Here is a 17,388-nt window from a genome sequence, read left to right as displayed (position 1 = left end):
TGCCGAACTATGACACTAAAAGACTACATGATTCTGTAACTTTGTAATTATGAGTTTTTAGGAGGCCCCAAGTGCAGGGTGTGGTAGTGGCACAAAAGTTTAACAATAAAAGGAAATTTTACAAAAGGTCTCAAATACAAGGAGAAATTGCTAAACAGAGAAAGAGGGCAAAGAAAAGTCCGGCAAAGCAACAGGGAGCGTGTAACCATTGGAAGAAACCAGTAATGAGACATACATTAAACATAGAGAAACGTGTGGAGGGAAAGCGAGGCAGAAACATTTGAAAGTGTTCAGGAGGAGATGAGGAGCAGATGAGCGCAATGAACAGGAACTGAAGCAGAATGTGTGGAAGGCAGCAAAAAGGAATAATACAAAGTGTACATAGAATGAACTAAGAACTAAAATTATGAATTAAAATTGGAGCAACTAGTAAATCTGAACAGGAAAAAAATTTAAACACAAAGAAACCCCAAAACTCAAACACCTAAGAATAATAAGCAAAACAAAATAACAAAAGATGACGTAGGAAACAGAACAGCTAAGAGATTGTGAAAATACAAACCACAAAAGAAAAAAATAAATAAAAATAAACACCTGGGGATGCAATATTGGTTGCTAGGAGGAACAATTAGAGCTGATCAGTCACCCTCAATATAAAAATTAACTAAAGTATATAAGTATGCACCCTCCTCCTTTCTAATGTCACACAATAGCACGCTTAAAAACAAGTGTTGGCCAAAGTGTTTTACAGTTACACCAACAAACATAAGATTATTTATACATACACACACATTCATATATATATATATATATATATATATATATATATATATATATACATATATATACACACACATCAATCAGTCAACAGTCAAAGAAAAGAGTGAGTAAATACTCACATAAGTCACAGTCACATTTTGCTAAAAACTCTTCATCCTTTTTTGACTTCTTTTTAGCATACAGTAACATTGCTTTAAGCCTTTAAGCAACTCCCATTTCTCATAGACTTTGTTTACCTGAGGAGAGCTTTCCTTACTCTTCACAACATGACAGGTGGTAGTGCAGCAAAGCTACCCAAACTGTAATAGAGACAATGTAGTTTATCTAATGCAGGTGGAATACATGTTTTCTATCAGGTACAGTACCTAGGTTTGTGTAAAAACGTATTTATAGCCGTTTACTTTTCTCATCTAATATTCTTGTTATTCAAAGTTCTGGAGAAATAATTATGTCCATTATGAATGTGTTGTTTGAGCTTATTAATGCACAGCTGTTGTTGGTTATAAATACATTATTCTGTGACAAACAAATGCACCTTTTCAGACACCTAGAAGCTCTTTAAAAAGTTAATGTATTTTATAAGGAAGCCCTTAAAGGAAGGGGGACAATTATAGAAACGGAGGAGCTACCGCTCCTCCATAGAGAGCAAATTTGTGACCAATACTCGTCCTGTCGACAGATTCTCGGACTTGAGCTGTTGAGCCGTGTACTTTGCTGTGTGCTTTGCGGTTACCATACCGATCATGGCTGCTTCTTTGAAAAACACTCTTATCACCTGGCTTGTCAGTTCAGGTAGACAACCTGCCTTGGCAAGCTTGGAGTTGTATCATGATGGATTGAGCAGTGCTATATAAGATGTTCAAAGCTTGAGATGTATTTTTATGAAGTAATCCTGCTTTTTAAACTTCTTTACAACTCTGTCTCTGAGCTGTCTTGGGTGTTCCTTGGTCTTGATGATGCTGTTTGTTCATTACTGCTCTCAGAACTGCTATATTTACACTAAAATTGATTTCTGAACTCTGATTGAATCTACTATGTGGATTTTTAGGGCATTTTAACTGCAGTGTATTTTACTTTATTTAGGGGTATCAGTGCAATGGGGGTTGAACATAAATGCATGTTATCCCAGAATAGAATAGGATTTTCTTTTCTTTGGAAAAAAATTCCTTTCTTTATTCTTGACAAATGTCTATTACTATTTCCTCACATAAAGTCTTGATAAACATTAAAGTATTTGGTTGTGTAGTGACAAAGTTTGTAAGGCATTGCATGGAAGCAGAAGGTTTGGGACATTGGATATGCAGCTCTTGTTATAGCGTGCCTTTACCGAGTAATATTGAGTAGAAAAAAGTGTGTGTGTGTGTGTGTGTGTGTGTGGGGTGGGGGGGGGGGGGGGGGGGTTGCATTACCCTAGCATTATCATGTTCCCTGCTTCCCTGGAAAGAATCTACAACCATGCATACTGTCAGTGCTGATAAGACACAGCAGATTGTTGTGCATGCTGCTTTCTCAAAAAGGTTTTCCATTGACATGGAGATGGACTCATTGTCCTCCACAGTAATCTCTGAGCTGTATTGTTGTTTGCCATTCTATGTATTTTAATTATGTTCCATTGTTTTAAACATTGTAACCCTTTGTGTTACCAAACGGCATAGGGCTTGCCAGCAGAGATAAGAACATTTTGCAGACGGTTTAATAAAAAATGCCACAGTGTAGTATAAAACATTCAAATACTGCCATGTTTTCTTTAACAGTGTTTTGCATTATGAACATTCATCTCCAGTTAACACATGACTTAAAAGCGTGTGAAGATGAAAAAAAATATTTTACTAAGCAATGAATATAAACATGACCATTTTCAATCAGGAAATTTCCCCTAAAATGTTTACAGCTCTCTGGAAGGATAGTATTGGTAAAAGCGCCTTTAAAAATGAACTCTACATGAACTGAAACCAAAGAGGTTAGTGTTTGAAACATAGGTCTGTTTCAGCACTGTGTGTGCGTGTGATGTGCCCACACAGACATGTCAAATTTGTACGCATACAATATACATAGAACAAGCATAGCAGCCTGCGCCCTGGTCCTGCTGAAAGATATGCTTTGGGAGAAGCAAAACTTATCTTCAACTTGCAGTAATTAAATATTTAAGGTTTAAAGCATGATAGGTGTGTCCAGTTATATGTCATTGTATGAACATGTGTATATTGCATTGAATTTCATCAGGTGGAGTCTTTGTTTGAAAGATGGGTGAAAAATGCAGAACTGGCAAACCAGAAATGGCAGTGAAAAAGGGTATGTATGATGCACTGAGCCTCCGTCTGCATGCTGTGTGTTTGTTTAGGATACACACAGCCTGAACAATATCAAATGTTACCGAATTTTGCAGTTAGATTTGACTGACGCTTCTTGTTGTTTATTTCATTCATGAAATACAGCAAGAGAGATTTAAAAAAAAAAGCTGACTATAATGGTTTATCTTTTTAATTTTTACACATTGAAAAGAAAATATGCATGTGCCAGTATGTCGGGCGTTTATAAGCAACAATCTTTTTAATTAGGAAATAAAACTCCTAAATCCGAGTTTAATACAAAATATTTATCTGAAGATCATCGGTGCTTTGGGACAAAATTAAGAATTCATTTATATAATCTCATATAGATTTGTGTCTGGATATCTCATTAAAAACGTTAAACCATTGCACACAGGGATTGTTGTACTATTAGGCTTCTCACTGAAACACGTTTCATCACTTTGTGTGTTTTTGCTGCACATACATTATCAGGGAGTCATTGAAGCAATCCAAGCAAAGACTCCTACTCTTCCTGTTCTCCAAACAACTCCTGCAGCTCTCCCATGGGAACCCACTGCATTCCCAACCCAGCGGAGAGACACTGCCCAGATTTGCTTTCTGGGACAATTAAGCTTATGGGTTGCAGCTCAGAAATCTGCCTCTTGAACTGTCCACTTCTGCTGGTGAGATTCCAAAATGGTGGGGATCTATAAACATGAATGCCACCAGCTCATTTAGGTGATGACCAAAGGAATCAAGCGGAAGCATCTTAAATTAGAGCAAAGTCGAACACAAGTCGACCTGTGAACTCAGGAACCTGCAGTGTAACCTTTCTTGTAGAAAGGACGCAGTCCACAAACACGAACCTGATAAGTGTTGTGAAAATTATTGTTTTGCTTGACAACAATGCAGCATAACCAACAAGAAGGAAAAAAATCATATCATAAGTTTGTTTCATAGGGCTTACAAAGTGTTCAGGAGTCATTTTAGAGGTTTCTTCAGCTTCAGACAGCCGCATCGGCAACAACGACCTAGAAACAGCTGCTCAAATTCTGGGCCTAATTAATTTAGATTCTGCTGTTCATGATTTTATCTCCACATTTTCTGCACCTTCAGCATTGACTGCCTCTTCTGTCTAAGCATCTGATTCATGAAGCAAATATCACTAGTAATATAGCAGCAGGAAAAAGATCATTAGATTCACTAAGCGATCTGCATTATTTTTTTGTAATAAGTCGGAGTAATAAAAACAAAACTGAAGTAATAATATTAGGAACAATAGAGGAGAGATCAAAAGTTAGCACACAGCTTCAGTCGCTTCAGCTAAAAACCACCGATCAGGCCCGAAACCTGGGTGTAGTGATGGACTCAGACCTGAACCTCCAAAAGCATCTAAAGACAATTACAAGGTCGGCTTGCTATCACCTGAGGAACATTTCCAGGATTAAAGGACTAATGTCTCAGAAGGATCTGGAAAAACTAATCCATGCGTTTATATTTAGTAGAATTGATTACTGCAATGGAGTTTTCACAGGTCGGCCTAAAAAGTTGATCAGACAGCTGCAGCTGATCCAGAACGCTGCTGCCCACGTCCTCACTAAGACTAAGAAAGTAGAGCACATCACTCCAGTTCTAAAGTCCTTACACTGGCTCCCTGTATCTCAGAGAATAGACTTTAAAATACTTCTTCTATAAATCCCTGAATGGCTTAGCACCTAAATACATCACAGACTTGTTATCAGTGTATCAACCCTCCAGACCACTAAGGTCTTCTGGCACCAGCCTACTCTGCATACCTAGAACCAGAACTAAACACGGAGAAGCTGCATTTAGTTTTTTATGCTCCGCTTATCTGGAACAAACTTCCAGAAAATTGTAAAAGTGCGGAAAGCCTGAGTTCTTTTAAATCAAGATTAAAAACACATCTGTTTTAAATTGCCTTTGACTGTTCTAGTTAAACTGTTTTACTGTTTTTAATGTTCTTCCTTGTTTCTACATTCTATCACTACTTGCTTTTATTCTATTTTCTATCTACATTTTATTCCTACTTGTTTTTATTTTGCTATATTTTAATCATGTAAAGCACTTTGCTTTGTCTTTGTACTGAATTGTGCTATATAAATAAATTTGCTTGCCTTGCCTTGACTTGCAGTTGTCCTTATATATATATATATATATATATATATATATATATATATATATATATATATATATATATATATATATATATATTACTTTCCGGATATATATATATCCGGAAAGTAATACAAATAATTAATTTCAAATCATATAGATGAAAAACTTTCTGTTTTTATGCTTTTGCAGAATCCAAAGGAACTTTATGGGAGCATCAAATAAAGAAAACAAGCTGGTAACACATTATTGCCTTGAATTGTGTTCTTGCTGGACCCTGACAATGTGCAAATTACTGTTTTAAAATATTCCAGTGGGTAAAATTGACCTCAGTTGTAAGGATACAGATAGAAAAATGGTGGCAAGTGAGAAATGTAATTTAGATTTGCAGCAGTTGCTCTTTATTCCATTGTGTGCATGTGTAGGAGGAGGAGGAGAGAGAAACAGACAGGAAAAAAGTACAAAAGGAAAGTCAGTTTGCACGGTATGTGTGGGTTAATTACTGCATGACCGCACTGAGAGCAGTGAACTCTGACTCACAAAGGTCAGGGATGGTCTTCTCTGATTGGCTTGCAAGAGAGAATGTATAATTAGTGTGAATAGGCCTACTGATGACCTTCGTATTTAGCTGGACACATTTCAGAAATGTATATAAATCAAAATAACACAAACTATTCCTCTACTGCAAATGTTTATATGTATTTTATTTTCTTAATATTTTAGCTCTAAAACTGCACTCCTTTCTGAGCCATTCAATTGATTGCACAGAAAGAGAAAGAATATGTTGGCAGAGCTGCAAAAGCTTGTCAAACCCCTTTTAATTGATCATCATTAAAATGGGCAAATTATCTTACTTGATTGCTTATACTCAAATTGAGTTTCACAATTTAGGACAATACAAATTTGAATAATACAAATAAAAATGTTCATGCTATGATCAGGCCATATAAAGACACTAATGCAATTCCTGATGGATAACCAAGAATGAAATTTTACATCATGTCATTATTTATCTAATACAATAAAAATCAAAGCAGATTTAAAAAGCTAACTGCACTCTGTGACACAACATATTGTAAAATCACCTGTTTAAAGCAATAACTTAAAACATCTGCCTTCTGTAGGATCTTAGACTCTTTGCAATACAAATTATCCACTTCTCTCCATTTATTGACCTTTCAGAGCACAACTACAGCATCATGTTTTTAAATACTTGATTCATGACAAAGTCTGAACTTTTTCTGTCCCATATCAATATCTAGCATTTTCTCTCTAACATCTTAGCCCCCCAATGTGGCACAATAAAGGTATTTTTATTCTATTTATTTTAAATCCTCTGGTAGATGTTTTTCTGTTGCTTTGCCCAGTTTTTCCCAAGCTGTCAGTCAGATGTTATCACATTTGGCTCTAGGATAAATTAACATTCAGGTAAGGGACTTCAACTAGTGGGAAGCAACAGTGTTCCTGCAGAACAAGCAGATTCATGAGCCCTTCACTTCATTGCAGCTGTCGTCTTTGATATGTTGTGCTTAGTTTTTAGCTAGATGTCATGATGCACACTTTTTTGCCAAATTTATCAAATTAACATTTTCCCTGAAGACTTGTGGTTTCTTCTGATGCTAATTTGTAAGCCTATGCTCCTACAATCCTTTAATAGAGAAAAACGCATGCCAATTGTTTCAAAGAAGTTTGTTTTGTCTGGTTCTAATTGCACCAACTTTACATTTGACCGCCATATATTGTAGTGGTGAGCAACCCCAATCTTTGACGGACAGACAACCCGTCCAGGGTGTAAATTACCTCTTGCCTATTGACTGCTGGAAACTGGACCAAGACTCCCAGCGGCCCTGCACAGAAAAGGGGGTAAATACAACGGATGGACTGGCAGGAGGCAGACAGAATCAGGTGAAAAGTCACATGAATGGAAAACAAAGTCAACAGGGGGGTTGCACAGTGAGGTCAACGAAGTCCAAGAGCACAAGACGAACGTTAACAACACAAGGAGCGGGAGTGGATGAAAACAGCTAGCCTACATACTGGGATAGCTGATCACTGGAGTGGAAACAGGTGAGTTCATTGACTAATGGAAACCAGCTGAGAGGGGAGCACTGAGCACTGAATTGAGACACTATGCCTGCACCATTTGTTTCCAGGCGAGGAGTTTACTGCAGCTCATGGATGTCCCAACTGGCCTGCGCAGATCAGTGCCAAGCAGCTCTGCAGATGCCCACTTCAGACTTCAAAACAGAGTTATATCAGATAAAAAAATTTTTTTTTAATAATTTTTAATTAACCCAGAAAATCAATAGAATGTTATAAATATTTGGCAGTTGAAGTGATCCCTTGTAGATTACCTTTTATTATTTCACCATTCTGTTATTAGCTGTCACTCTCGTTTAATACAATTCTTAATTAAAAAAAAAACTCATAGTTATTTGTTGCTTCATTAGTTCATGCTGAAAAAGAGTTGTTAGAGCCAACCATTACAAGGTCACGATCAATATTATCTTCAGATCCCTACACTGAATGTATGTGAGCTTCTCAGCAGAACAGGAGTATAGAGAGCTCCTTGCTATGCTATGAATTGTTAAAACCACCTATTCCAACTCCAGCCTCAGGTCCTCAAAACAAAAATCTAATCGACATAGATATAAAAACATGTGGGTTCATCTTTCAAAAATGTTGCACCTTGACTGTGGAATGAGCTTCCTTTGTTTTTACTTAAGAGCCTAAACTCCTTGTGAAAGCAGCTGAAGACATTCTTGTTTAAACGTCCTTGTCATTTTTCTTATAATATTTGAAAATAATATCGTTTTTGCTTTTAATTATCTGTATCATTTAAGTTGGTCTGTCTTTTAAACATTTGGTTTTATGTTTGTATTCGCTTTGCAAAGTGCTTAGTTATTTTTTAACTGTGAAATGTGCCATATGAATAACTTCACTTGCAGTACTTACATACTTTACTATAGGTATAAATTTTCAGCTTTTTTTTAGTCTTTGAAATTAGATAATAATGGTACAGGATTATTTGACCTAATTTAACTAACTGCATAGGATATGACAGAAAATGACGGCAATCCCCAAAGTGTGTCAGGTGATTGTCCTGAGATTTTCTGCGGTGGCTTCCAAGATGTTTTAATGACCCCCTCAAGTTTGTGAAGTCTGCTTGGAGTCAGTTATTTTGTGAAGCACATTGTCATTCTCTAACAGTTAAACGACATATTGTTTTCTAAGAGGGGAAACACTCCCACTGCAGTCCCTGAACTTTACTACTGCACTGTTTCAAGCACACAGTTCACATGGCTGTATAACATATCATTTTAGAGTCACACTAAAGTGATCACTAATGGCAAAATGTTTGCTTTCTATTTGTTCTGGAACCTCACTCCATCTCCAAATGGTCATTATCTATTTCTGGGTAATTCTGGCTAACTGTTTGAATTTGTTCACTAAAAGGAATTGCATGAGAGATAATAGCTCATCAGAAACACAAATTGCAAGGTGAGGGAAAACTAAACACACCATAACGCAAAAGAAATACTCAAAATATAAAAACCAGAACACACGAATATATTGAAAGTACAGAATGAACTCCAATGGACACAAAACTTCTCTAAAGCTCAAAGGACCTTGGTACTAACATCCTGAAATTCCGGACATTATGGACTTTGGGTTTCATTGTTACCTTGGTTTTTAGTTTTCTGTTTAGTCTTTAATCGTGTTTTATTAAGTTAATTCCCTTTGTTGCCTGTTGTGTTTACCTGGTTCTGTCAATTAGTTATTTTCCCTTAGTTCCAGTAAAATCAGCAATCAGACTTCATTGTATTGCATTCCAGTTATCCCCCTCCCTAACATTTAACCATATCTGTTCAAACCCTCCTTTGGAACATTTAACGCACAGATCTTTGTGTGCTTTACATGTTCTTTGCTGGGTTTCTCATTGTATATGGCCTCCACTGTTTTTTGTAAGTCTCCTAAATAAATTAGTTTGTCGTGATATTGCCTGCTTCCTGATGACATTTGAATCCCCAGCATCAACACACTGACACACTGACTTCTGTCTGTGATTCAGTTTAGAGTTTATATATTTAGAAACTGCATGTCCCAGAGTGTTATAAAAGAAAGACTTACCACATATGTTTCCTTTTAGGTTGGATAATTGTAACTCTTCATTATTAGGAAGTCCAAAGAAATTAATTTACCCAAACTGCTGCTGTAAGAATTCTGATGTAAATTCAAATGAAACACCTAGTTTCTCCAATTTTACCTTAACCTTCGTTGGTTCCCTAAAAAACCCAGTACATAAATATTCATACCTATGAAAATTAAGATTTAAATTATCTTCAAACTACCAAAAATGATGTTCTTTGTTAGCGAATAAGACATGCATCTTTTAAAAGAGAATAAAACATATTAAATGCAGTAAAAATTTTAATAATTATATATCTGTTTCATTTTAATAATTGTTTTATTTAAACATGGCATGTCAAAAATTGCTCTTTACAATAATTAATGGATTTACAGCAATTTAAACCTTTTTATAACAGAAACAGCTTTTTACATGTTTCCAATGGCATTTTTTTATCTGTGGTGATGAGCTGCAAGTCTTTGAGATTGTATGATCTCAATGTCATCACCCTAATCTTTTGCTCGAGACCCCTCTTATCTTTGACACAACCTTCTTTTCACTTCAGGTGAGGAACAACCTGAAGTGAAAAGTGAGTGGATGATACAAAGAAGTGGCCTCATATAACGTACGAGGACATTTTAACCTGTTTTGTGTCGTTACTTGGTGCGGACGGCTCTGCTGTACGACTTTACCGAAGCGAACCTCCGCAGTGAAAGAGTTGGATCGGTGTTAATAAATATCAACATGGATGACCTGGTATTCATGGAGGCTGATGTCTGTTCAAGCTAAAACTAGTCCGACGTTCACGCTGCTGGATTCTGACTGCATCAATCGGCTCTACGAGACCTCAGAGCGCTCTGATGCTGCGGCTCCAGGGAAAGCCTTCAGTCATGCAGCGGCGATTTATGGAAGGTAGGCTGATGAATTATCTGATTCAGAAACATACTGGCCGTTGGCTCGTTGTGATTAGATTGCTGGTCAGTTAATTTTGTAATGTTTGGGATTTAACTGATGTTATGAGAGGATATCAAAACATTAGCTTACCTGTCTCCTCTCCTCTTGATGTCTCCTGGTTTTGTTTTTTTATGGAACTTCGCAGCCCAGACACTTTTCTGGCGTCATGTGGTCTTTTGTTGGTCTTTTGTCCACAAAATGAAAAAAACATACGGTCGCTTCGGTGGTTTCTTCAGATTTTAAGCTTTTAACCACAGGCAAAGGGATTCCTCATTCTTCGGCTGAGGGTGAATGAAGTAGGGCGCCTCGTATCCACAGCTTTTGTACACGGTCGATGATTAAAACACTCCTGCTTCACGTAAACCTTTCTTTTACACCCGTTACTATGACAACCTCTAACCACACAAATGATCCCGGTCTTCCTCGAAGTCATAATGACGAGTAATTTGAGACGAAGTAGCCGCATGAGCCGCTTCTCAGATAGCTAAACACTGACAGGAAGTGAGCGGGCGGAAGTCTCGCCCAAACAAACGTCAACTCGCTGCCTCCATGTTTCCGTCAAAAATAAGGTGGATATGCACGCGAGAAAGCAACAACAAAAAACCGCGTGTCAACGTCAAATAAACGCAAGCAACGCAAGCATATCGAGTTAGCAAGCATTTCAGTTTAAAGTTCTTCCAGCATCGAATGTGACAGAAACAAGTTAGTTGTAACCACTGCCAAGTTAAACTTTGGTATTGAACATAAAATGGCAATGCTGCTCCCTGCTGTTACCTCAGAAATTGCCTGTTTTTGGTAGATTTTTTCCCCATAAAGAGAATTCCCTGTCAGTGGCAATAAGCTTTAATTTATTATTATTGCTATTTTTTGTTTTACATGTTTAAGTTGAGCTTTACACTAAATATGTGTTACTGATAAGTGCTACAAATGTTACAACACTTTTGTTCATATGGCAGCAGAACATTTAAATAAAAGTGCTCTTTACACTACTTTTGAATTCATTCTTGGAGTTTGTAAATACAATGCGATTAATCGCGATTAATCAGGGCGATTAATCGCGATTTAATATTTTAATCGTTGCCCAGCCCTAAAAATAATAAAGGTCTATCTTAATCAAATAATTGATTAATTGATTTATTAATTTATTAATGAAATGACTGTTTTATATGTACTCAACATACCACTCAACCCAAAATGTTTCCTATCATCCCTGGATGGAATGCTTACATAACTGATGTACTGTGTATAAAAGAAAATAGCTAAACATTAATCACCCTGGACATTGTTAGGAGGATGTTCAGTTGTTAATACAAACAGGGTTCAAACTTGGAAATAGTAAAAGGTTTACTTGTTTCGAGAGTGTCTAACAGAGAGTGGGAGGAAGGTATGAAGCTCCTCTTCTGGGGAACACACTCTGTTTTTGTCTGTGTTAAGACTAGGCTTAAAAGTCATTTTCACATTGGACCAGCGTGTTTTCCTTATCTGAAAACAGCTTTTTTGTATTTACTTAGTTTGTTTTTGATTGATATTCAAACTGGTTTTATATTCTTAAACATCTTAAACAACAAAACTAAGAGAGAAGATATTTCTAAGTGGGCCAATATTTTCCACAATACTTTACTGTATATTAATAAACTGAAGTCAACTGCTGTTTTGTTGTTTTGCACTTTCTTGTATGCATCCATGTAAAATCTCTCAATGTGAACAATAACAATTCTGAAAAGACTGACAACTGTGTAGATGTTTTCTTCCTATGAATATTTTTTTTCTAACTGTAAAATGATGGATTTTGGACTTAATTATTTGGAAATGCTCTTTTCATAATTTCCGGGCTCTGAGCAGGAACATTAGTTTTTGGTTTCTTTCCATGGATTGTGTTATAATGGGTGCTGGTCATTTCTCCTGCAGTGGATGTGTTAGGATTGCATCTCACTAAAGCTTGCACATGATGCATGAGTTGCACCAGTATGACGTAAGCTGATAAGGCCCATAAAGAGCGGCTCATTAATTGAAGCAACTGATTGCTACTTAATTATATTCATGGATCAAAAATCATATCAGTGTCGTTAAATGAAAATATTTTTTATCAGCATCAAAACCATTTGTCAATTATAATAACCTCTAACGACTGTTGGTGTGAGTGAGTGAGTTAGTTCTTTCAGCTTCTCCATAATTTGGGGGTCACTGCAGCAAGTCACTGCAACTTGCACATAGACCTGGCAGAGGTTTTATTCCAGATGCCCTTCCTGAGGTAACAGGGATTTGAACGTGGGTCCCCTGTATTAAAGACGCGGACTTAATCCCAGAGGGACTAACCTCTTACCGCTCTAAAGGTTTGTGCCTTATTGTTTGATCAAATATTGGACTGTGGTGTCAGCTCTCTTTGAAAATGGAGTTTGGACCACTGCTACATTGCCATCTCTGTCTCTGCATACATGAGAACCAAGTTGTAACCAATTAGAAAAACCTTTTGCTGGAATACAAGATGATTACAGTGATTTAGTTTTAGACAAAGTGTCTGAAGATTCTGTCTGTTTCTTAGTCAGTCCATCAATTTATCTCTCTCTATTTCCTTCTCGTTGCCCTGACTCAGGACTCACCACTACATAGAAGTCAGAAGAACATTTTGCCACGGCTATTTGACTAGCTGTTAGGAAAAACACATTCTACTGTTTTGAAAACCCTTTGCTTACCCTTTGAAGAGCATAGACAGAATTGTAAAACATTAGATACCATTCAAGATTCCCAAAAAAAAGCAGATATTCTTAGCAAAGGGTCATGGTTGCATTTAGTTAGAAATACTAAACTTCCAGACCAACATTAATTACTTTAAAGAGCATTGCTTTAAATGTGTTCACATTCATCTAAATAAACACTTTTACAAAACAGCTCTATAGCCATAAACAATGTGTGTAAACAATCTTAAGATCACAGTCTGCAAAGCGGGTAGTTATTAGTTCAATTCAATTAAATTACATTTTATTTATATAGCGCCAGTTAACAACACATGACATCTCAAGGGACTTTGCAAAGTCAAATTCAATCAAATCATACAGACAAACTGGTCAAAAAGTTTCCTCTCTAAGGAAACTCAACAGATTGCATCTAGTCTTGACAAGTAGCATTCACTCCTCATAAAAGAGTGTAGAGCTGCAGTGGACAGTGGAAACCACATTTAATTGTTTTAATTTTTGGTTCAATTTGATTAGTATTCATTTTTAAGATTTGTTCCTTTTAGATCAGTTTTTAATCAGTTTAGAAAGACACTGTCTCAATTGGGTAATGGGTGGGTAACAGTACAGAAGCTGAAGAGAGGTGTGTTAAACTACGGCTCTGCTTCCTGGTCTGGACCCTGGGTTGTCAGCATTTTGGAGAGCTAATAAATCTGGCCAGATTCCTAGAAAGAATAGCTGCAACATCCAAAGTAGGATGGATGCCGTCTCTTCGGACCAGGTTTTCCCCAATAAGACCAGCAGTTATCAATGCAGCCCACGTCGTTTTCAGAACACCACCTAGATTACCAGCGGTTGAATGACGACATGCGGCTAAACATGTCATCACTGGTCAGATCAGGCAGAAGACTAGAGAAAATTATGGAGTTCGACATTGTTTTAGCAAATTTACACACTAAAGCAACACTAACGTTAGTGACCTCCTATTGCCGTAACCGGATGTCAAAACCACCAGCGCTAATAATAATTTCATAATAATAATAATCTGCTCGGGTACTGCTGGAAGACCGCTACACGAAGCTAAAAAAAAAATCTACCACAAGAAAGTCCCTTGATTATTTTTGGTCACATCAGGGGTCATAATCAATGAAATGTTATGAGGGTTGTCTGCCCCAAATGGGAATCAGAACCAAAACAAATTCAAGTATAGTGTAATGCAAAGACTTTAGATAACATACACAGTTAAATCGGCACATTAAAACTTCCATAAAACATGAAAACATGGGAGAACAATGAAAATAAAGTAATAAATCATGGTTTTAGTACATGGATAGAGTTTCTTTGTGGGTAAAATGGAAGTAATACAGGACAAAAGGGCAGTCCATCAGTATGAAATTGGGTAGCTTAAGGCAAAGAGAAAAATTGACCTGGAGTCATTAAAACAGCCTTGAATTGTGTACAGCAAGGGTCTGGAACCTGCGGCCCCGGAGCCCCTTGTGGCTCTTTGGAACTTTGACACTGGCTTTTAATAACTTTGGCCAGAAAGGAAAGAACTAACCAATGAGTTTAAATATAGATACAGTAACAAAGATAGATTTTACTAGTTTTTTTTTCTATTTTTATGCAATAATCACATTATATTTCTGCAACAGACTTACATTAAAAGCATCAGTAATATCTTTTCTAGATCCATTTTTCTGTAATTACATTAGTTACTACATAATTTTCTTTTCGAAACATAACATCCCATAGGAAAAATTTATCCATCCTGCCAAATTAAGTTTTTTTATTTTAACATCTAAAAATAGAAAACAAGATGATGGTTCCTTTAAAATGATAACAAATTACCTTTCATAGATATGTATTAAAATTATAAGTTGCCTTTTTTGAAAGGTCATGTAACATTTGTGGCTCTAACCGAGTTTTAATGAGGTGGACTGAGGGCAAAACTAGGCCTTTGGATTTTTAAAGGGTACAAACTGAGAAATTACTTGCTTTGCAATAGTAATCAGAATCAGATATACTTTAATGATACCTTAATTACATTCAATCGCTAATTATGATGGCTATGAAAACATTTGAGGTGTATCTATGTCTTTCGAATGGTTTCGCTTTTTATCTTTGACTTTATGTTCAGTAAATAATGACACAGTGGGCTATCTCATGTGTTTATGTTTGCTAATGTGGGCTTGCATGAAAGAGCGTTAATGAGGACTTTAATCCTCTCGGCTTTGTTCAGGTCACGTAAGCTGTCAAGTCGCTGCATGGATTCAGAGAGAGGGTCAGAAGAATTTCTTTGTGTCAGCAGAGCGACGTAGTTAGTTTCCAAGTTCCTGAGCCATAGATTGACACTGGACTGTGTGAGGGTGTGTATATGCCTATGTGTGTATTTGCACTGCTATTTAAAGTCTAGTCTGTGTTACATTTTTTCTAAGATGAATGGGTTGCACAGCTTTTTTTCCACCACTGCACACAAACATGTTTATGAACACACTGTGAAACAGCCTCAGGACCTAACCCGTGTCAGTTTGAAGCTGGACAGGATCTCACTTGACAAGTTATGACAGAAGCCATAACATGATATCATCAGACTATCAACAAAAGACTGACTCTTGTCCTCTTTGACAAATATACAGTTACTAACAAACTATGCCTGAAAATGTTACCAGTTTATAAAAAGAGAGGTATTTTTTCAACAAAACACAATAAGATAAATCATAGAGGGTAAAAAAAAAAAAGAGATGCGGCAGCATATTGGTATAATAAGTGGTTTGCTTTCATCTGTGGAGTGCACAATGCAGAAATGCTTGTATTGTCTGAGCAAGGAAACAATGAGAAAAAGAGCCTATCTTGATTGAAGGTGGGCAAGGTTTTAAAGGAGGTAGCAGAGTCCAGGTGTCTCAATTACTCCCATTGTCTGCCTCCACCGACTGCTGCAGCATATAAATAGCACACATATAGATTGGAGACAAGAGCAGGCCAGCACCTACACCCATTCACAGCTATAACATAGAATACAGATGCACCTTGCAAACTGACACAATCCTGGCTTCAGGTGATAACCTCTTGTCTCTCATACAAATATTCTGGCTTCTGCCTCCAGCTGATGCAAAACAAAAACAAAACAACTTTGTTCAACACTTTCATATTTGTGAACTTATTTTTTGTAAAGTAAGGCAATGCATTTAATGGAAAGCAATATGTGTCATGATTTGTCTTTGGATGAACCCGGACACAGCACGCACACACAGAGCTAGTTCTTGAAGTGAGTTTTATTGCACAGAATGATGAGTGAATGACGAGAGGAACCAGAGTCTTTATGGACGGAGGTGAAGGGTGCGGAAGCTGGCTGGCAGGAGGAACACGGGGAGACTGACCCGGAGGTGACTCGGGAGCGAAGGACCTGAAGGCGTTGAGCAGAGTTACAGAGCTGAAGACCGTGGAGCAGAGTTGCGGAGCTGAAGTCCTTGGAGCAGAGCTGCAGAGCTGAAGTCCTTGGAGCAGAGCTGCAGAGCTGAAGACCGTTGAGCAGAGCTGCAGAGCTGAAGACCGTTGAGGCAGAGCTGCAGAGCTGAAGACCGTTGAGGCAGAGCTGCAGAGCTGAAGACCGTTGAGGCTGCTGTAGACTTCACCGTGTAGCTGAGAGGATTCTTGGAGGTGCAGATTGGTGCGGGTGCAGGAACTCTGGCAACCAGACGTGGGAAGATCTCTGGACAGAGGCGCAACAGAGGATGAAACAGACTGAGACTGAACGGGAGTGAACACTACGGGCCGGCAACGAGAGCAGAGAGAGGTATGCTTAAATAGGGGTGGGACCAGGTGGAGGCAGTTGCGGGTTAATTGCAGCCTGACAGGTGGAACCCATCAGGCTGCGCATTAACGAGAGAGAGGGAGAGAGGCTCAGCATGCAGCCCTCACGCTGCATCCTGACAGTACCCCCCCCCCAAGGCCGGACACCGGACGGCCCAGAATCTCCACGCTGGGTGGGTGGAGGGGGCCTAGGAAGGCGGGCAAGAGTCAAACTGAGAGACCAAAAAGCCAGCAAGCACCAAAGGGACCAGAGAACACTAGGGGAACCAAAAGGACCAGAGAACACTAGGGGACCCAAAGGGGTCAGAGAACACTAGGGGACCCAAAGGGGTCAGAGAACACTAGGGAAACTAAAGGGGACAGAGAACACTAGGGGAACCAAAGGGGTCAGAGAACACTAGGGGAACTAAAGGGGTCAGAGAACACTGGGAACCAAGGAGCTAGAGAATACAGGGGACCAAGGAGCTAGAGAACACTAGGGGACCAAGGAGCTAGAGAACACTAGGGGACCAAGGTGCTAGAGAACACTAGGGAACCAAGGAGCTAGAGAACACTAGGGGACCAAGGAGCTGGAGATCACGGGGGAAACCCAAGGAGCTAAAAACACTGATGTGCCGGA

At 38.1% G+C, this 17,388-nt stretch overlaps 1 long non-coding RNA gene across 1 annotated transcript; it reads left to right on the top strand.

Annotated features, from left to right (window-relative positions):
• Window positions 1-6,674: 6,674 nt before the first annotated feature.
• On the top strand, window positions 6,675-9,916 carry LOC110368548. The gene is made up of 3 exons (XR_002428174.2): window positions 6,675-6,830; window positions 6,950-7,271; window positions 9,899-9,916. It is a non-coding gene; the product is annotated as an uncharacterized LOC110368548 (long non-coding RNA).
• The last annotated feature ends 7,472 nt before the right edge of the window (window positions 9,917-17,388 follow it).

Source organism: Fundulus heteroclitus, chromosome 3, assembly GCF_011125445.2.
Source record: "Fundulus heteroclitus isolate FHET01 chromosome 3, MU-UCD_Fhet_4.1, whole genome shotgun sequence".
In the NCBI taxonomy this organism is placed as follows: Eukaryota; Metazoa; Chordata; class Actinopteri; order Cyprinodontiformes; family Fundulidae; genus Fundulus; species Fundulus heteroclitus.
This window is presented reverse-complemented; position numbering and strand designations above follow the sequence as displayed.